Genomic DNA, 22,175 nt, shown 5'->3' on the forward strand with positions numbered 1-22,175 from the left:
GATAGTGAAAATCGTTTAGCTGCTGTTTGTAACTCAATACCTACCCGACCATACGGAAACAACCTTTCACATGTTCCTGCCAGGCACGATCCTCGTGTACATGGATCTCCACCAATGAGAAGAGGCATGGATGCAAGAAGACACCTGGTGGGTCATGTTCGACAAATGACGGGAAGATCCTCATCACCACCGCCTCCCAGATGCAGGGATGGAAATGATTATGCATACATGATGACTGATCGGGTGGCGTCAACTGCAAGTGAGGTTGATCTGCTCGTGGAAGACCACTAAGCCAAATTCTTCATCGACAGAGGGGCAACTCTAAACATAATGTGCGTGTCATAGTTTCACAAGATGATTTGTTCACCTCGATTGCCACCATCGGAACTAAGAGTGTTTCAGTGGGCTGCAAAGCGTCCGGTGATAAGTCACGGGAAGTTCTCAACAACATTCTACTACAAAGGAAGACCAATATTCATGTTCCTCAAGGAGAAGTACCAGGAAGCAATTTGCTGGGTCTTTCTACTGCCATTGCAATGAACATTGCAGCTGTAATGTATGTCATGCAGCACTCTCCTCTAATGGTGCTGTGATTTCCCTCTCAATTCAAAGGTGTAGGATGCCACGAAGGAGAACCAGTGGTACATCACATCAATGAATTAATCCCCTCTCTTTGGCACAACATACTTGGAGAATACCTATTCATCTTCAGCCACAGGTTGAGAAGGAAATCAATTGTTTGCTAGCAGATGACATTATTGAACTGGCAGTTGGCCCCACTCCACTCATACATTGTAGCGCTGCCAAAGAAGGGCATGATGGATAACCTATGCATATGCGTCAACCTGAGGCAATCTAACAAAGCAATTCAAAGATAAAGACACCCGTGGATGCACGTGGACAACATGATTAGTCTGCAGAATGGGTTAGAGTCTTCTCAAAACTTGACCTCAACAAGCGGTACCATCAGATTGAGCTAGATGTGCACTCCAGGTACATCACCTCTTTTGCCACAGATATTGGTCTATTTTCGCTAAAAAAGACTAAGGGCCTCATTACGACCCTGGCGGAAGACCATGGTGCTATTAGCACCATGGTCCATGCCGTTAAATTACCGACTCCTACATGGAGAAAAGGGGAATAACCACCACATTACAAGGTCGGCGGGGCGGTAATTCCCCCTTCCACCATGGCCCTTCCCCATTCCCATTTTTGCCCCATAGGGCTCAATGGGAATGGGGAAGGCGCTAAGTACGGTGCCGCAAATTGAGGCCCCGTAATTAGCACCAAGGTCCCTTTGCGGTTCCCTACTTTAACGGCTGGTCTTCACCAGCCGTTAAGGTCGGGTCCCGCAAAGGGACCTCGTAATTAGGCGCTAATAGGTTAACGGCGCGGCAGCCTTTTATGGCGCCGTTAACCCATTAGCGCCTGGGTCGTAATGAGGCCCTAAACTTTGGAATATTATCATCAGCAGAGATATTTCAAGAGAGCATTCCAAAGGTGATAATTCATATAAAAACTGTTTCAACTACACAGGTGATATTTTGATCTTTTCTTCTAAAATTGAGCAATACGAGTTGGCACTGGTGCAGGTGTGCACTGCACTGATAAATGCTGGACTGACCCTCAATCCTGACAAATCCTGTGACTTGTTGTTGTATAATATCCTTGACAAATGACAGGAAGCGTGTTGACTCCTTGATGTCTCTTTATTCAACAGCAGACATCTTCAGGGTATGTAACTGCACACATAAAAATAATGGGTGGACAACAGGCCCTTTAACATGTGGCAGGCTGTGCCACAAGTTCTGTCCTTGATTAGGCTCTGGGGCCTAATAATCTGTGAGGAGCGCTCAGGACGCGTCGCCTCACGTCCCCTCCTCGCTCCGTATATCACGCCGGAGCCGGGGCTTCCGCCCACGGACGAGATCTCGCGAGAGCTCGCGGCTCTCACGATATCTCTACACACCTACCCCTGGTAATGCAAAGGCAGTTCATTGCAATACATAGTCATTGTATCTCACCGGTCTTCTGTGCTCCCTTTTGGGCCGATCGCCTTTCTCGCTGTGCACATCATGCTGTTCATCTTCTCGCTCTACCGTGGGTGCATCCGCTTCCAGCTCAGTTTCCTCCCCTTCTCTACCCTCGGTCACCGGCTCACGTTCTTCCCCTCTCTCATAGTCCATTTCTCCTTCGGCTTCAGATCTTTCCAGGGTCTTCTCTCTCTCTTGCCTCTTCCCAAACAAGGCTACTCTTTCCATGTTCCATGTGCGTCCATCTTCGATGCGGACATGGTTGGTTCCTCGGTGAATCACCTTTACGGGTCTGCTGAACCGTGAGCCTGTGATTTGATCCTTGGTCGGTAGTCATATTTTGATCCAGTCTCCCTCTTTGACATCTGACCCTTGTGTGGTCCTTCTTCTTTTGTCACTCCATATTTTGATTCGTGCCTTGCTGTTTTCTATTCTCCACCACTTCCGACATGTCCACTTCTTCATCTTCTCTTACTTTGGCCAACCATGGTGGCACTAGCGTGGAAGCTGCTCTCCTCCCTCTCAACATGCGAAACGGGGATATTTGAGTGATCCCGTTGGGAGTCAGCCTGTGAGCCGCTATGGCCTCCTTTGTTGTATTGAGCGGGTCCATCCCTGAGGCAGTTGCTAATTGAATGGCTCCCTTGATGAACCTGTTGGCTCTCTCGACAAGCCCATTGGCTTGGGGATGATAAAGTGCTGCTTTCTTCTGGTGTATGTGGTGTTTCTTCAGGAATAGTTCCATGTCCCTGGAAATCAGTTGTACCCCGTTGTCCGTCGCCAACTCATTGGGGAGTCCTTCCCTCTGAAAGATGGCGGTGAGGACCTCTATTACTGTCGTGGTGGTAATGTTGGGAACAAACTCGGCCTCGACCCATTTTGATAAGTAGTCCACTAGCACTATGCCATACCGATGTTCGAGCGCCATCGCCTTCAATGGTCCTATAAAATCTAGACCTACTTTTGACCACACCGCTTCTGGGACCTCAGTGGGGATCAGGGGCGTCTGTCTGATCTTTAGGCGCTTGTCACTGTTTAGACACTCATGGCATCTCTCGATCATGGTGCGGATCTCTTGATCCATGGACGGCCACCAGTAGGCTTCTCTCACTCTTCGACGTGTCATGGTGTTTCCCAGGTGGCCCACATGGGCTCTGCAGAGAATGGTCTTTCTCATACTCATGGGCGGGATTATCTGGTCCGACTTCATTATTATTCCGTCGGTCTCTGAGATCTCATCTGCCACTTTCCAATAAGGTCTCATACCCTCTGGCATTGCTTTCTCATTGGGCCACCCGTTTCTGATCCACTCTCTGATCCTCGCCATGGTCGGATCCTTTCCATCTTCTTCCATCCAGTGTCTCTCACTGAGTTCTAGGTAGTCTGGCGCTTTGAGATCTGTGATGGATGCTACAATGCATTCTTCTTGCAGGAAGGTGATGGCATTGTCCTTGCCCTCTGGCAATCTTGACATGCAGTCCGCCTGCGAATTCTTCCATCCCGAGATGTGTTGCACCTCAAAAGTGTACTCCTGCAGTTTGGCTGCTATGCGTGCTAATCTGGGCGTTGATACCTTCGTGCCTCCTGGGCTGAGCATGTGGATAAGGGGTTTATGGTCCGTCACTAACTTAAATTTTGTGCCCCACACATATGTTCTGAAATGTTCTACGGCCCATGCACACGCTAGCATCTCCTTCTCTATGGTGGAGTAGTTTTGTTCGGCTGATGATAAGGCCTTCGAAGCAAAAGCTACCACCTGTTCCGTGTCGACTTTCTTTTGAATTAAGACAGCTCCTAGTCCATATGCACTGGCGTCCGTAGTGATGACTGTACTCCACTCGGGGTTGAACGGTTGCAAACACGGTGCTTCTACTATATGCCGTTTTATGCTCTCCACCGCTTTCCTTTGGGGTTCTTGCCACGTGTACTCAGATCCTTTTTTGAGGAGTTCGCAGAGTGGGGCTGAGGTTTCTGAGAATTTGGGGATGAATTTGGCATAGTACTCCGCCAACCCAAGGAATGACTTCACTTCATCTTTGCTGGTGGGTTCCGGTGCTTTAATTATGGCCTGCATTAAATTTTGTTTGGGACTTATCCCTTGCTGTGATATCCTGTACCCCAAATACTCAACTTCTTTCGCCTTGAATACACATTTTTCATGCCTTAATCTCACTCCCGCATCCTGCAGTTTGGTGAGGACTGTTCTCAATGTGGCATCGTGTGTCTGTTTATCCCCCGAATAGACGAGGATGTCATCCTGAAAATAGGCCACGTTTCTGACGTTCCGTAGTAGGGCATCCATCATGCGTTGAAATGCTGAAGCCGCTGACGATAAGCCGAATGGCATTTTGGTGAACTGGTAGGTTCCAAACGGGGTGATGAAGGCGGTGAGGGGTTTGGACTCTTTGTGCAATTGTATTTGGTGGTACGCATTCCTCATGTCAAGTTTAGAGAATATTTTGGCTTCCTTCATCATGAGGATGAGTTCATTGATGCTCGGCAGTGGGTAGCTGTCTGTGATAACTTCCAGGTTTAGGCTGCGAAGGTCGATGCAAACCCTTAGCTCTTCTGAGTTTGGTTTCTTTATAAGTACAACTGGGCTCAGCCACTCTGAAGCTTCAATTTCTTCGATGACACCATCCATCTTCATTTTGTCCAGTTGACTTCTGAGTGTGTCTCTCGCCGTTGCTGGTACCTTACTCTATGTTTAATTGGGACAGCGTTGGTTTTGAGCAATATTTTATGGACGAAGCCCTTGATATGTCCCGGCTCCTCCGAAAATAGTTTTGGATAATCACTTTTCTCTACTGGTCCACTCCTCCCGCAGACTGACAGTACCTGATCTTCCGTGCTGGGGTCCAGTCTGATTTTCAGCTTATCCTGGTCGTCCCACCCTAAAACCGCCGGGCCTTCTTGACTGAAGTAGACTTTGGTGATGGTTTCTCTACCTTTGAACTCCACTTTCCCTTTGATGTAGCCCAATAGGTCTACTGACGCCCTGCCAAAAACCGTAGGTTTGTGCCGTGTAGTGAGCACTCTGACTTTTTCTGTCCCCATCATCTCTTTGTACATGCGCAGAGGTATTATGGTGAGATCGGAACCTGAATCTGCCATAACTCTTGTTTCCAGCCCATTAATCTTGATGGTACAATGGGGTTTTTCTCTTCTGGCCCGTGGACTGTTCACCATGATGACTGTAGGTCTTCCTTCATCTTCGGAGGACGATTCCCTTTCCGTGTTGTGATCAGTGTTTACGCTCGTGATTTTCTTGTTGCGCCACCGACACACAATCGAGAAATGACCAATTCTTTTGCATACCGAGCACTCTTTGTCTCTGGCAGGGCACTCTCTGTCGAACGCCAGGTGTTTCGTGCTTGTGCACCTGTGGCATTTCAGTGGTTCTTTCTTTCCCCATTTCCCTTCTTTCAAGTCGGATACCTGTCTCTCTTTCTTCGGGCCGAACGCCACTGCTTGTATTTCAGCGGAACTGTGGCCTCCTGCGAGTTCTTTCCTTCTCCCGGCCGTTTCCTCGACCGCTCTCGCAATTTCAATCGCTTTATCCAGCACCAGTTCCTTCTCCAAAATGAACTTGTCTTGTACTTTCCTGCTGTTGGTGTGAACCACCAGCATGTCGCAGATGAGGCTCTCTGCATTGTGACCGAAGTTGCACAGTGCCGCCAGTTCACGCAGCTTAGTAATATAGTCGTCTACGGGTTCTGAGGCTTCCTGCTTGCGGCTATAAAACCGGATTCTGTGTAGGACGGTATTCTCTTTGCTGGCGAACCTTTTCACAATCCTTCTTACGGCCTCCTTGAAAACGTCGTCGTTGTCACTAGCCACCGGCTCCGGGGTGAGACTTTCGAACACCCTCTGTCCTTCCACCCCTAGGGCATTAAGTAACATCGCCCTGCGTCGCACCGCCGAGTAGCCTGCACCGCCCAAGGCCTCTACATACGTCGTGAACAAGGGTTGCCATTGCGGCCACGGAATGGCGGGTCTACCTGGAGTTTGCAATAAGGGCGGTGGTGGTGTCGCTCCTTGCATGGTCCTACGCGGGTTACAGCGGTAATCCTCGTCGCCAATTATGTTGTATAATATCCTTGACAAATGACAGGAAGCGTGTTGACTCCTTGATGTCTCTTTATTCAACATCAGACATCTTCAGGGTATGTAACTGCACACATAAAGAATAATGGGTGGACAACAGGCCCTTTAACATGTGGCAGGCTGTGCCACAAGTTCTGTCCTTGATTAGGCTCTGGGGCCTAATAATCTGTGAGGAGCGCTCAGGACGCGTCTCCTCACGTCCCCTCCTCGCTCCGTATATCGCGCCGGAGCCGGGGGGCGGGGCTTCCGCCCACGGACGAGATCTCGCGAGAGCTCGCGGCTCTCGCGATATCGCTTCACTTGTCTTCCACAAGTCACAGCTGAAATTCTTTGGCCATATCTAATTGCAAAATCAGAGGAGTCCTGATCACTGTAAAGTTGAGGCCATCTCAAAAAATGGCACCCCCTTAAGATGTCAGTGACTTTCGGTCATTCTTAGGGATGACCAGCTACTGCAGCAGGTATATCAAAGACTTTGCCACCACAAGTACACCACTTCTAAAACTTACTAGGCAAGGGATTGCTTAACAATGGTCCAGAGAGCGTGAGACAGTCTTTCTTCAGATCAAGAGGGACATTGCGTCAGCTGAAAACATGGTGTACTTTGATCTGTCTGTGTGCATGGAATTAACGGTAGTTGGTAGCCCTGTAGGGTTGGGATCAATACTGGTTCAACATTGCCCTGGAATAGTATATCTGAGGGCAGTAATAACGTATGCCAGCAAATGTCTATCAGATGCAGAAAAACAATAGCCAGAGAAGGAAGGACTTGCTGTCATGTGGGCTTGCAAGCATTTTCACATTTATGATAATCACATATCTTCACGCTCTAGTTACCATATATGAGAATCCTCAATGCAAGATGCTGCCAAGAATACAAAGATGTGATCTGTGGCTGCAAGTCTTCAATTTCAACATTGTACACAAGCCTAGAAAATAAATCAATCTGACATGTTGTATGTCGCGGTACTCAGTACCGGGTATGTCTGCTGGTGTCAGCATGGTGGAAAATGCATCCGTTTTCTCACTCATGTTGTCCCTTCTGGCCCCATAACTCCAGCTCCTATTAAGGAATATAATTAAAGTGATGACACAATGAGGTAAGTGCAAGAATGAATTGCATCCCGGAGATGGTGGTCAGTGTTTCCTGAAGGGTCTCAGGAGAGAGGCATTTCTATGGTGAAGCTGTGCACATTCAAGCAAGTGATGGGTGAGCCTACCGTGTCAACAGAAGGGTTTGTCATGAGAGCCAACAGGTTGGCCATTCCCTCAGAGCTAGGGCAACAGGTTGTGGACCTGGCACATGAAGGTCATCAAGGAAATGCAGCAATTAAACTACAAATCAGAGACACTATGGGGTTTCTCGGGATTGCTGCACCCATGGAGTGCACACTTAGAGCATGCAAGCTGTGTCAGAGTTCAACACGGCTAGATAACCGAGAACCTCTCAGAATGTCGAAGGTACCAGGTTCAGTGTGGAGCCAGATCGCTGTTGACTTCTTTGGGCCGTACCGAAACAGTAAACACTGGCTAGTAGTCATGTACGAATTCTCTTGGTTTCCTATTGTACAGATGGTTTCCTCCATGGGAGCCAGTACAATCCTCCATGGGAGCCAGTACAATAACTTCAGAACTAGATAAGATCTTCTCAGCATGGGGAATCCCCAACGTCCTTAAGTCTGACAATGGACCTCCGTTTAGCGCCCTGGACATTTCTCCATTTACGCAGTACTTGGGCATCCATCATAGAAAAATCACTCCCCAGTAGCTTCAAGAGATTCATGAGCAGTCTCAAGAAGGTCTTACAACAAAATGAACTAGGATCCATGTCACTCAATCCCTTGCTGTGCAACGTCCTATGAGACAACAGAAATTCACTGCATTTGACCACGGAAAGTATCCCTCAGAATTGATGTTTGGGAGAAGATTGAAGACATGGCTTCCTCACATGCATGGACCACCTCCTATGCATGATCGAGAAGTGACTGTCATGACCAGCGTAAAGAAGGAGGACATGAAGAAGTACACTGATCAACAAAGATATGCCACAGAATCATCTGTGTGAGCTGGGGACAGGGTGCTTGTCAGTCGCAGCCAGGAAAGGAAATTGGACTCCCAATTTGATCCGATACCTTTGACAGTGTCTCATTTGAATGGCCCAATGATGACAGCACAATCGCCCAATCGAGTAATCGCCCGGAACATATCTAATTTCAAGAGATATGTTGTAAGGGAAGGAGGGAAGCTGAGGATTGCAAAAGTGAGCAGGGTAGCGTAGAGCGTATGTGTGGTTGTGTGGTTAGGTGTCTCGAGAAGAAGGGAGCAAATGGAAGTGCATGTGAGACCATTATGGTGCATCCGAAGGCCTGTGCGTCTCATCGAAGACATTTTAAAGTGATAATGGACATAAGCACTATTTCTTATCTGGGGGAGATGTTGTGTCCTGTAGGCAACACAGTTAACGCTGGACAAGTACGTCCTACGTGGCCGCGTCATGGATGCTGTGTCCAATAGGCAAGCGTGGGTTCATGCATGCATGTTCTGATGTTTGCCGAACTCTGTGTAATCATTCTCTTCATGTCTATATGCACGAGTACCCGACAGCTGGCACCGGCCGAAGGCAACTGATGTGATCACGCTTTACCAAAGCACGACCTCCCTCTAAGGCGTTCATCAGCAACTGTCATGGATGTGCCAGGAGACTCCACATTCTCATGTGCATTCTAGAGTGGGCACGTTTCATTCAAGAAACGCTCCGGGTACATGACAAAACATCGCCCCCTTTGTAATAACAAAGCAAAAATAGTGTATATTTAACACACGCGTGGAAGTGAAACAAATAGTACACCAGGTCAAATGGTAGACAAGCACATAGACCCAGGGCCCTGCATTCATCTGTACTTAATTGGGGCCTGCATGCATTGACCTTATTTGCTGCCCCCTGGGAAACAGTGGCTGGGGTCCTCGCAGGAAGTACGCCTACCTGCTCTACTCCACCTTACCTCTCCATTTTTCCCTAGTCACCTTCACTATCTTCCACTGATGCCATTATTTCCGTCAGCTACCTCATGTTTCTTGCTTTTCATTCCCATCAATCTTTCTGAATTTCATCTGCGCAAGTCCTACCTCAGAACCGAATTTCCTGAACACACTGCCGCTCTGGTTTGATCTGAAATGTTGAAAAGCTGAGACTTTAATATTCACCATGTCTCCCAGTCAAACAGGACCAGATAGAGGGACAGGGACCCACGTTAAATTGATGCATGTCCTGGAGTGGCGATGATAGACGGGAGGGGCAATGGGCTGGCCGTACTGTCTGTACTGTCCTTTAACAATCTACATTGTCCAAAACAAATTAGTTGGGTGAACCTTTTGTATGAATGTGCAGACATTTCCCTAAAACGTAAACAATCACAGGCATATTTTTCCTGATTCGGGACTGTCTCAAGTAAAGTACAACATTCCCCCCACCCTTTTCTCAATGTATAAATGTATGTGGGAGAGCTTTTGTTTTGATGAGAAAGAAACACCAGCTTGTTTCCCTATTTCCCTGACCCATCACAAGAAACCTTTGAAACATGTACACAGTATAAAGCACAATTTATGTATTTTTTGTATTTAGTGTGTTTCAATAAAACACTTATCACACAATTTAATAAAATATCAAAAAACACCTTGAGAAATATGACTACTATAACAATTTCTAATATTCCATATTATCCATTATCATATAAAACAATCGCAATAAAGCGACAAAATGTATACGTCCATATACAGTGTTCTCTCTATAAAATTAATTTGTGTACAAATAAAATATCCTCACATGATTCCTTTCAGACCAGTAATTTAATCTCTCATTGCAGTGTAATATAATTGAGGAACAAGCAATAAAATAGGCCCAGAAAGATTCAGCCACTATATTATCTATTGAGAAAACACATTTTTTATAGGCTTTTATATAACTGCCATATAAAACTGGGCATAGGGCAAGCAACTGTCTTGTATCAGGAGTCGAACTGCACAGTCTACAGAAGCTCTTATCTCTGGAAATGCCTGACCTCGAGCCCATCGACGTCAGCAAAGGGAGCTGGTATAAGCACAGAAGCATAAGGTACCACATTTTAGTATTTGTGTGCCAAGTGTCATTTGAACGCTTGAGTGGCATGTTGAGTGAACATGACTTTACTCTACAGATATCCAATATTAGTTTACCAATCCCATGTAAAGGCTTTCTTCTTGAGCTCTTTGATCATACAGCCCAAGATAGCCTTTTCTTCAGGTTGCCATTCTATAATTGTGTGAAATGTATCCCGCTCCTGTACAAATGCTCTCAACTCAGTGCTATTTAAATTAAATTATGAAACAACAATATAATTAGATCTCCCTCACAATGCAGCATTTTAAAATACAGAATGCTTTTCCTGATTTCTAACAAAATGTTTAGTTAGGGAAGGCCCAATTTCAGTCAATTAGCTTCCATAGGAACCCCCACCAGGCCCAAACCAAGTATGGTATGCCACAATGTTTCTTCCAGAACACTCAGCCAATGAGATTCTGTATATGATTCCAGGCCATGAGTGATGCTCTCCTTATGTATGTTCAACATCCCCTCAATGGAATTGCCTCCCTGTGTCCTGACAAAGTGCTTTATTGCTGCAAACTTACTTAAGGCACTCCTGCTAATATTTTGTTGTATAACGGGCAGAACATTACAATCAGTAATGGTCACCGCTAAATATTTGAAACTTGCCACTTGTTCTATTTTCTTATTTTCTATGCCCCAGGAACTAACCTTTTTCCTGTAGTCTTTGTCAGGACATTAGTTTTGATTTTCCCTGATTAATTATAAGAACATTGTCCTTAATATAGGATGCCAACACTGTTATTGTGTTTGCAAGCCAATAGGAGTTCGATCAAGAATCACCAGGCGGTCAGCATAGCTTAGTCATAGGATATGCTCTGAACCAAGCTTGAGAGGGGGATTGTGCACTCGGTACAATGATCCATTTAAATTGGCCAAGTACATGTTCAACATTGCGGGAGCGAGAGCACCTCACTGCTTGAGTCTTCAATTTGTATTGATAGGTTTCGAAAGCATGCCTTCTGCATCCAGCCTTATTTGGACCTAGGTATCCGAATACAAACACTGGATAATCTTTAGTAAACCATTAGGAATTTCCCATTTAATAAGCTTCTGCCACAATTTATTGTGGTTTGTAGCATCAAACGCAGCTGTGAAGTCAACCAGGGCAATACAAAGATTTGAGTCTTTGTTTGCCTTCATGATTTCAATAAGCAGTTGGAGGATAATCACATTTTCCATAGTCCTAAATCTTTCTGTGAAAAAGTAGCATACCATTTGCTCATGGAATCCAGCATAGCCCGAAGTCATTAATTATCCTGGTCCATTCTTTCCCCTTTCTTGTGTGCTTTTTCCCATGATGTTGGTATCTGCATAATGGCAGGTATCGGTATGAGCATCTGCCAAAGTATTGGTTCCCAACACCAAGGATCATTTTTGAAGTCTGAATTAGCAAGACCATCGGGCTCTAGAGTGGTTACACCTTTTAATCATATCTACTATGTTTTCAGTGCTATATTTCAAATGAAATGTTTCATTGTGAGTCTCCATCACTCTGGCATTGCCCTTACTATCGAAAAATGTCTTTTAAAATATTTGGTGGCCACCCCTCGTCGCCAAATCCGCACATGCTATAAGATATGACTGGCTTTTTTCTATATACCCATTAAGAAAAGTCATATTTTTCTTTTGCCAAACTATTCGGTTGACTTTTCCCAGTACTATTTTTGAGTTTATTTCTATCAGGTTCTCAATCTAATTCTACAGCCACAGAGAGAGTAGCACGGTCACTTTGGCTATTAAACATAACCTGACATTTGTTTAGACAAGCAGTTGTACTTTCACCGATAATTTTTTTTTTATCCCACTCCAGCAGGCTCTCTGCATTAACCACGTTGTGTGTTAACATAAACTCACCCCATTTGAAACCAACATTCAGCCAGCAGTAGCTAGCTGTTTTAGCAGAGGAGGTGGCCAAGGAGACACCAAGGCTGGTAGGCAACCACATGGCCAAAACCCAATGCAACAAGCATGCTGAACTGTGGAATCATGTCCGGATCGCGAGAGAGCTGTGTCGATGTACCCCCCTACAAAGAACTGCCGTCAGCGATGGTATGGCTTGAAGAGAGGAATGCAAGGCATCTTGACAGAGCATCACAAAGAATGCATGGTCACAAGTGGCGGGTCTGTACCTGGCCCCTTCATGCATCTCTGGGAGCTGACGGTTGCTTGAGTTCCACAGTAGTAAAATGGTAAGGGAATGCCAAGGTCAGAGTAGGGTCCCAGATAGATGAGTACCAATCCATCACTGTTATGGTTCCATAATGGTAGCCATAAGGAAGGGTGCACATGTGCTGGGTCTTCTAGTTGTTTATCTGTGCAACTAACACTGGAGTCCAACTACAACATCATCCTTAACCTGTCAATGGCAACACCATATGGGAGTCATGTCTGAAGATGTGCCTGAGAGGAGAAAGCACTTCACAATCCATAGGAAATTTCACTTACCAGTGGCACACAATGACCAAGTGGATCTCAAGGGGATGTATGCGATTTGGTTGTGGCACAATTGTTCACGGCCAAATTGACCGTGGTCAATTCGGCTGTGAAGACAATTTTGCCATGGCCAAATCGGGCCAAATTTAGACCCCCCGCCACCTCTAAAACACTCTGCACCCACCCGCTACTTGCCTTTTTTACATCCGCGTTGTTTCTGACCCTGCAGTGTTGGATCTGTCCCTACTACGCGGGTCGGATCCGACGCTGCAGGGTCTGCTTTTCCTTTTTTTCCCCCGTCCCTGCCACCAAACCTCTGCTACCCCCAAAGGCCACCACTACCAAACATGGGAGCAGGGGATACCCCCACAACCCACGCTCCCCATGTTTGGTAGTGATTACCCACATTGATTGTTTACAAACGATTGAATGGAACTGGCTGAATTTGGCCATATTTACCATACCATTGTTTGTAAATGATCAATTTGGGTACTACCTTACAAGGAACCCACAAGTTCACACAAGGGGCCATAGACAGACAGCCAGCCATAATAGTTGGCCAAAATCAATGAGGACGTGACTAGGCAGCCTGGGCATGCAGGATAGCGAGGTTAAATGGCTGGCCACTGTTACACATGAATCAAGTGAAATCATGGTTTATCTCAATGATCTACAGGAATGTCACTGACACCTTGACTTGATTCCTCACAAAAGGCTCCCCCAGTGATCAGGAGGAAACCATCCACATCCCAACGATGATGTACTGGAAAGTCACCTGTTAGGGCCAGTGACCCCTTAATCATAACCTCCTCTGTGAACACCACATTCACCACAACCTCAACATTAACGTCAAGCAGGTCCACCACAGAAATGTCAAGTGAGTTGAGTTCTGTGGGCCTGTCTTAAGTGCATGGGCCTCTGATGAGACCCAAACCATGCACACTGGTCTAGCACCCATTGAGGTGCCTAAGGAAATACTGCACAACGTCCCCCAGATTAAATCGTTCTCAAAACTATCCTGACCAAGGTCACAGCACAACATACAGCAACCAAGGCATTATATTCCACAATTGTCATAAAGGTTGATGATGGAGGAAACACTGTTATGAAAACCAGACACAAACCTGTGGATGTGCAGACTGACACAGACCTCGTTCCCATGCAACCATCTGAAAGAGCTGCGTAACTTCTACCTTCTCCTTTGATCCCCAGGGAAAGGCCAGGGAACTGACCCCAACATACATAAGGCCAGCCATGAGGCCTTCCTTGCGGGATGCTGGACATGGAGGCAAGGTGGCAGGGGGAGCTTGTATCCTGCCAACTCACAGCCCTATGTGATGTGCATCAGGTTATCCGTGGCCTTGTAAGCAAGATGGGTCAATATAATGGCTGTTGATGTGAATTTAATGATGCTGCTGCGAAGGCGTTTACCCAGAAAATCCAGCACACGCGGGAGTTAGCATGGGCGACTATGGATCCTAGGCCATGTCTGGAATCCTTGAGAGTATGGAGCAGTCCCTAATACTAAATGACCAAATAGAGACACTAGGGTAACTAACTAGGGGGGCTGGTCCTAGTATATTAATCAGTAATACATTAAAAAAAAATCCCCTCTAAGAATATTTTAAGCAGGTGTTTCTTTTTAAAATGTTAGCCTACATTAGACTATCTTTATTAGAACATCGTACAAAACTGTGAAAAAGGCGAAATTAATACATTATTTCACAGAGTACTGTACTGGAGCTCCAAAAACACCAATTCTTACACTGTTCCAGACCTAGAAGTTGTCCTTTATATTATCATTTCTACCACTCTATTTGCTAATTGACACCCTTTTCATCAGTGCAGGTGAGGAAAATGAATCTCTGTTCCTTTCTGAAGAGTTTCTTTTTATCAACATTGCTGTCTTTCCCCAATTAACTTGATAAACGGTGGTACAGCGTACATCTTCTGCACACTGCTCTTTTTCTACACTGTGTTACTAGCGCGCTGTCACCATTTTATTTCTAATGCAGCTTTTGTGTTCCGTTATCCGTGTCTTTGCCTTTCTCTCTGCCTTGCCTATGTACAATTTGTCACACGGGCACCAAATTAAATAGCCATTTTAGAATTGCAATTTGTGAATTTGATTTGTTTCCATGGTCTAGGCAAACCCTGATTGACTTCTGTACTCCTACCAAGCGCCACCACCACACATAATACTAAGACAGAGCACCCCACAGGTTCTGCCATGTACGATAGGCAATGCTCCCTGTGGTACATGCTCAGTGTGCCCACAGACTTCTCCAACTACATCAACAGACATTGGGTGGAACACACCTTGGTAGCAAAAAACATTCACAAACTCTAACACACAGAGCATAATATATCTCGTCACCTGCCCATGTGGCCTTCAGCATGTGGGCATGACGACGAGAAAGATAAAGCAGCTGATAATAGAGCATAAGTCATGCATCCAGACCAAAAAACGTACAGCCCCGCTGGTGATGCATCTCATAGAGAAGGCACACACATAAGAAGATCTGAGGTGGACAGTAATTGAACACGTGAAAGTACCCATGCAGGGGGAGACATACACTGCTCCCTCATTCTAAGAGAACAGAGCTGGATATATAAATTAAAGACAGACATAAGAGAGCTAAATGAAGGCATCCCTTAGCAACACCTTTCAGTCTTATAATTAGCCAGTCTATCTCAGAAAACCTCCCTTCCACTTAAGCACAACACAATAGGACTATATGCTCAAAAGTAACAGACTTGGGCATTAGGAAACCACACTTGGCATACGCCAGAGGCGCAGGCAGGGTAGGGCCTGAGGGGCAAGGCCCACCCAAAATCTGTAAATGCCCACTCAGCAGCGCTGTGTGGGCATTTACAGATATTTTTGTCAGTGCAGTGGGCCCAGCTACATTAGCATCAAGCCCAATTTGCTAGACAATCCTGGCTACGCCTCTGGCATACGCACTAAGTACAACCCAGTGAGATATAGGCAACTCAATCGGGTTACAGATGAGGGGTGAAAGACACCAGAACTCTTAAAGTGTCTCCATGCCTTAAAAAAACCCACACTATAATAGAGGGAACATGCCTCCGTTGATCCGTTAATAACCATCGCAAGTTTCTACCTAGAATTGGTTGTTGAGAGTGGCTGTGATAGACACAATTAAATGAATGTAACACTGGATAAGTGCATTTCCAGTACCAATAGATGCCTTCCCATTAACAGCTTCACACAGAGAAGCAAAAATGAGAGAGAAGCGTTAACATTCCCCTCCTATAAACACACAATTAGCATAAACTGATGCCATTAACCTACTCGTGAGTGCAGGAGACATCTTAATTCCAAATTGACTCCGCGCATTCAAGGGCATTTACCTCGCCAGAGTAGAAAACCAACATGGATCGAAAAAAAGGAGGCCCGATTATCATGAGATTGAGCATATGGTTCCAAAATATGTATAATACTTTCAAAAAAACAAATGCACAAGAAGCGTAAAATTTTGCTCCTAAAAACACACATTATCATGGCTTATGCCAGAACAAAAGGGGAGAACAAAAAAGAAAATAGCAGTCTTACTATGCCCAGTGACATTTAAGAAAGCACAAAGGGGGAAAGTGCATGGAAGAGGGGGAGTGGAAAGTGCGGAGCAGAGGGGAGAACATAATAAATACTAAATAAAATAAATAAATAAAGGCGATAAAACCATGTTAGTGCAGCCAGCAAGTGGCAGATGAAAGTGTGAAAGTTAGTCAGATAAGGTATATCTGATAAGTGCAGAAGAAAAGTGGGAGGGGGCTGTGTGGGTAGAGATACAGAACCCCAGTGCAGGGGGGGGCGTGGCCTGGAGGCAGTGCAGGAGGGTGGCAGGGTGAGCAGGTACCTGGTCCCGAATGACAAAGGGTGGCCAGGTGCACAATGCCGAGAGAAGAAACAGATCAACAGGGGAGAAGGGGGACAAAGGCAGAAGCAAAGAGGAAGGTCTTGAGCTGCTTCCGGAACCAGAGATGGTTTTCCTCAAATTTCAAGGTGGCCGGGAGGCTGTTCCAAAGGGAGGCCCCAGCCAAAGACAGAGATCTACCCCCAGCTTGTTTCTTTGCAAAACGACTAAGCCGGAGGGAGTTAAAAGTAGAGGAGCGAAGGGCTTGACAGGGGAGGTATTTACAGAGGGATAGCTGAAGGTATTTTGGACCCAGGCCCCAGAAAGCCTTGTGGACAATGCTGAGGGGTTTAAATGTAATCCTTGCATCTACTGGGAGCCAATGAAGTGATTACAGAGCTGGAGAGATACGATCTCAGGGCTTGCAGTCCTGTTCTGGATTGGTTGTAGAGGGTGGAGAGTGGAGGCAGGTAGATTTAGAAAGAGGCTATTACACTAGTCCAGTCTGGAGAGAACCAGGGCTTGGGAGACAGTGAGCTTTTGAGGGAAGGGGAGGAAAGGCACAGTACCTCTAAGGAGGTGCAATACAAAGTTTGCCTTTTTGGAGACGTCAGAGATGTGTGCGGAAAAGGAAAGTGTGGAGTCAAAGATAACACAGAGGTTTTTAACCGTGCAAGTGGAGGTAGGATGAGGGCCAAGGGTGGCTGGCCAGAGAGTGAGAGGAAAGGATGGAGAAGGTGTACCAATAAGGAGGATCTCAGTCGTGTTGGCATTTAGACAAAGATAGTTGGCGGCACACAAATTTTGAATGGCGATTAGACAATCAGAGATGAGGGAAGGTGAGGAGGAGGCTGAAGGAAGCCTGAAAATGAGTTGGGTGTCGTCAGCATAGCACTAGGAAGTTGAGCAGAAAATGGACATGCACTAGGCGAGAGTTGCCAGGTATTGGTTGAAGAGCAAGGGCTTGAGGTTAGACCCCTGGGGGACACCACAGTTGGAGAGGGAGATAGAATATAGGAAGGACCCAAGTTGTACCTGGGAGGGTCAATCAGAAAGAAAAGAGGTCAGCCAGACCCGAGTCTGATCAGTAATACCCAGGTTGTCACAGAGACAATTGAGCAGGGTGGTGTGGTTGACCGTGTCGAACGTAGAGGAGAGATCAAGTAGGATGAGGACAGAGGGAATGTTAGTGTCGAGGTTGGAGAGCAGTTCTTCACAGATGTTCAGGAGAGCAGTTTCCGTGCTCTGGCAGCTCTGAAGCCAGATTGCTAGTCATGGAGTGAGCTAACAGAGTCAGAATGAAGATTAAGCTGAGAGATGGCCAGCTTTTCCAGGAGCTTACCCAAAAAGGGAGTAATGGAAATTGGGCTATAGTTTGCCGGACATGATGGATCAGCTGTGGATTTCTTGAGGAGGAAGCACAAGGGAGTGCTTAAGAGTGGAAAGAGCCAGAGGCAAAGAAGAGGTTGCAGAAATCGGCAAGTGCCGGAGCAAGGGTATTGATGTGGTCCTTAATGGTTTTGGAGGAACAGGGATGGACCTGTTTTAATGAGGTTTTTAAATTAATCAGACTTGTCTAGCTACCTCATCAGGGGAGAAAAGAGGAAAGGAGGAGAAAGGGTGAGGAGAGGGAGCTGAGAGGGTTCAGCAAGCCGAGAAAGAGAGGAAGGAGGAGGGGGGGTGGAGGAGAGGGTGAACAGGATGTCATGCGTTTTAGAGATAAAGTGAGAGGCAAGGGCATTGCAAAAAGCCTGGGAGGAAAGAGGAGAGGTGGAGACTGCAGCAGGGTTGGCCAGCTCCTTGCAGATTTGGAAAGGTTCGGCCGAATTGTTAGATGCCGCAGAGACGCGGGCTTGTCTGCCGACTCTCTTCTTGGTGTGGACAGCGAGTCAGTATTACCTTTGGAGCAGGCGGCAGGCCAGTTTGTCAGAGGATGAGCAAGAAGCCCTCCATTTCCTCTCCGCCGCCCTACACTTACGTTTAAGTGTAGCTAGGTCAGAGTCATACCAAGAATTGCACTTGGCTTTGGACTTCAAACGGATCCTCATGACAGGGGCAAGAGTATCAAGAGCAGCAGAAATAGAGGAGTAGAGAAGAGAGAGGGCTGTGTTAGGGTGTGAGTCAGCCCGGGGTGGAGGAGGCGGGGAGAAGGTTGCAGCGAAGGCCTCGACTGACACACGCTTCATGGGCTGGATAGCCGAGAAGGTGGGTGGCAGTCTAGGAGTGGGCTTGGCTTGGGGGGAGGAGATGTAGAGATGAGCGGAGAGGAGGCAGTGATCACTCCAGGAGAGAGGAGCGGTAAAAGGGGTAGAGAGGGGGAGGCCAGAGGAGATCAAGACATCAAATGTGTGACCAGCAGAGTGAGTCAGGCCGGAGGGAAGGATAGAGAGGGAGAGTGAATTGCAGAGGTCGCGAATGGGTATAGATGTGGGACAGGTAGAATCAAGATGGATGTGAGGTCACCAAGGAGGAGGAGTTGAGTGGCTGAGCCCAAGAGGGAGGAGGAGAGGTCAGCCCACTCAGAGAAAAAAGAGGTGATTTGACAGGGGGCCCATAGAGAGTAGCAACAGTAAGAGAGTGGCTAGGAGAAAGACAGAGCCTGCAGATGAGGCATTCAAATGAGGAGTAAGCCTGAGTGGGAATGAGAGAGGCAGGAATCCACTCAGGGAAGATCAGGGCTACACCCCCTCCAGGCCAGTTGGATCTGGGGGCTGGGAGGATCTTGTAGCTGTCGGGGAGGAGAGTGTCAAAACGCGCGACAGCGCTGGCCATGAACCACGTCTCGGTGAGACCGAGGACATCAAGGTCAAGTTCTTATAGGAGGTGACAGATGTCAGAGGAGTGTTTGACAGCCGAGCGAGAGTTGAGAGTGGCAAGATGGAGAAGGTTGCTAGCCTTAAACACCTTCTGGGGAGGGGTACAAATCAGAGGTACGCCCTGCAGAGGTGTGGAAGGAGCTTGAGATGGGGCAGAGGAGGAGGTGGAGGAGGGCAAGGTAGCCAGGGGAAGAGAGTAGGGGACAGCTGGAGATGAGAGGAATTTGATGTTGATGAGCCAAGGGAAACGAGTGCAAGAAAAGTCACACTCATTTTCCTGGCTTTACTTTCTATAAATTACCACACACTAAATAGTATATGGTATAATGTTTTATCCCTAAAATGGAGTACCTGTGTCTCTATTTATCTTATGTCTCTGTCAGAAAGTGTGCTTTCCCACAGCACGAAGGTGAAAAGCTGTGGCACAGTTCTTAGCATCTGGATATAACACAAAAGGAGGTTCAAGATGTTTCTGCTGAACCCACCGTCCTGATGAAGGTGGTATTAATGGTTTCATCCCACTGAAACCAGATGACATGAAGAAACGGATGTGAAAGCAAGAAGAACACACTGTACAGAAGCTTGACTTTTAAGATTCATTTCAAGTAAAGATTCTCTCACTTGTTTGTTGTTTTTTTGCAATGTAATTTAAAGACAAATGGAAAGTAAAAATATGGGATAGAATACTAGCAAATATCTGCAAATAGAGGTATCCCATAACGCAAAACTTCTTTGCTCTGTCCAATTTACAAAGCAAAAAGGTGTGGATAAGTGGGTGGATGGTCAAGAATAAAAAATATACAGACGAAGTTCCACACCACTTTATTTTAACTCTTTATTTATATTTTAAATTCTACAAAATCAGAGTACAAAGTCAACAATGTAATAATTTTAACAATCCCCCTTGCAACAAAAGAATATGCTGTCAACTAAAACAGGGACCCCATAAAAGGAATTACAAAAACATAGCAATAAATAGAATAACATATTATGAATCACAAAAAAGATTTCATTCCCAATTATGAGTCCAATAAATAAAATAAGACAAGAAGACATTCCACACATTCACACACACACAGACTTACACAATCAAGCATACAACATACCCAGAATTCCTACGGACCATATCAATTGTGAATTGCATCCAAAGTTCCAAATAAAGATCTCCCCGATCCTGCTTATCAACCAAAACTTTCTCAAAGCCAGAATCTTTTCATCATACATGAAACAGCTTTCTCTCTCTATCCTTTCACCTAGATAGGCGGCACACCACCGCCAACTAGGGCAAGCACACTCCCACCATAGGGACATTTAGTACCTTTACAAGGACATTTACCTGGGCGCTCAGGTTATGCAAACAGTAGGTAATGTTTTCTCTCTCTACACAGTGTTGACAGTACGTATTTTGGGTGCTAGAGAGAAAGCGGCTTTTACCCACAAGGCCTAATTAGTGTTTTTGCTCATACATTTTACAAACAGTTGTAATCATAACACATGGGCCTCATTACGCGTATGGCGGTAAGTGGTAAAATTGGCAGTAACTTAGTTACTGCCAATTTTTCCATTATGTCAAATTATGAGCTCGGGCCTGGAGTAGAGGATTTACCTCAGGACATTCCTGGAGGTAACTTCTGCCACTCACTGCCAACAAATTGGCAGATTCGGCTGAATTATCACAGCAGAAATTCCACCGCAGTAATTCCAACATAAAAGCCCCATTAAGTCCAATGGACTCAAAATAAATGAGGAGTTGCACTGCCACTTGTAATCCAGCAGCAATTCCACTGGAGCAAGTGGCAGTAACAGTAATTCAGTTGGAGTGTATTCCAGCAGATTTACCACACGGATACCACCCAACACGTAATGAGGCCCATAATCTTTGGAACTTGCTAGGACAACCAACATTGCATTTAAGATGATCACTTGTACCTTGGCTATTTTCTAATGCATCTTCATTCATTACCACTTTACATTGCTGCTCACTCGCCCCTGCACCACCAACATTGCAATGTTCTTCTCCACACACACTTGCCATTGATCTGCTCTAGTATTTGTCAGAGCGCACTGTTGTAATCACCACATCCTTGTCTTCATTTATCGCATCCTTCTTATTATCATCCCCTCCACATTCCTATTCAACTTGACAATTCTCAGCTTGTTCCACCAACCATTCTTGCCAAGCTTTGCAACACCGTGACTGATTCAGTAATCACATCCGGATCAAAATATTGTGAATTTCCCTTAGTAAACTTGAAAGATTTTTTTCCCCTGCACTACATTTCCCACTTGAATGTCACTCTCCTTGACGCATTGCCGGCTGTCAAAATGCATCTTGTTCTTCCACTGCAACAACAGCACTCTTTCATGAATCTGTCCCACATCCCCCGGGAGCATACCTTCCCCCAAAAATCGACCAATCCAGGCAGGCACCAACTTTGATACTGCCTTCCTTCCTCTTAGCAATTCAAAAGGCAAACCCCCTGTTACCACATTGGGGGTGATATAATATGCCCAGAAAAATCTGCATTTCATTTCTCTTGACATAAATTGAACGCCATTGTCCATCACTAATGTTTCGAGTGTACCTTCTCTTCCAAATAGATCTCATAAGTACTTGACCACACTGACCATAGTTGGCGCCGCCATAAACTCTACTCAAACCACTGAGGGTGATAAACCACAACAACCAGCGCATAATGCTCATCTGGATTCAACTTGTGCATGGACCTATAACATCTACGGCTAACTTTTCCCACTGTGTTTT

The sequence above is a fragment of the Ambystoma mexicanum genome, chromosome 9 (assembly GCF_040938575.1).
Source record: "Ambystoma mexicanum isolate Mex_15411 chromosome 9, UKY_AmexF1_1, whole genome shotgun sequence".
Classification (NCBI taxonomy): Eukaryota; Metazoa; Chordata; class Amphibia; order Caudata; family Ambystomatidae; genus Ambystoma; species Ambystoma mexicanum.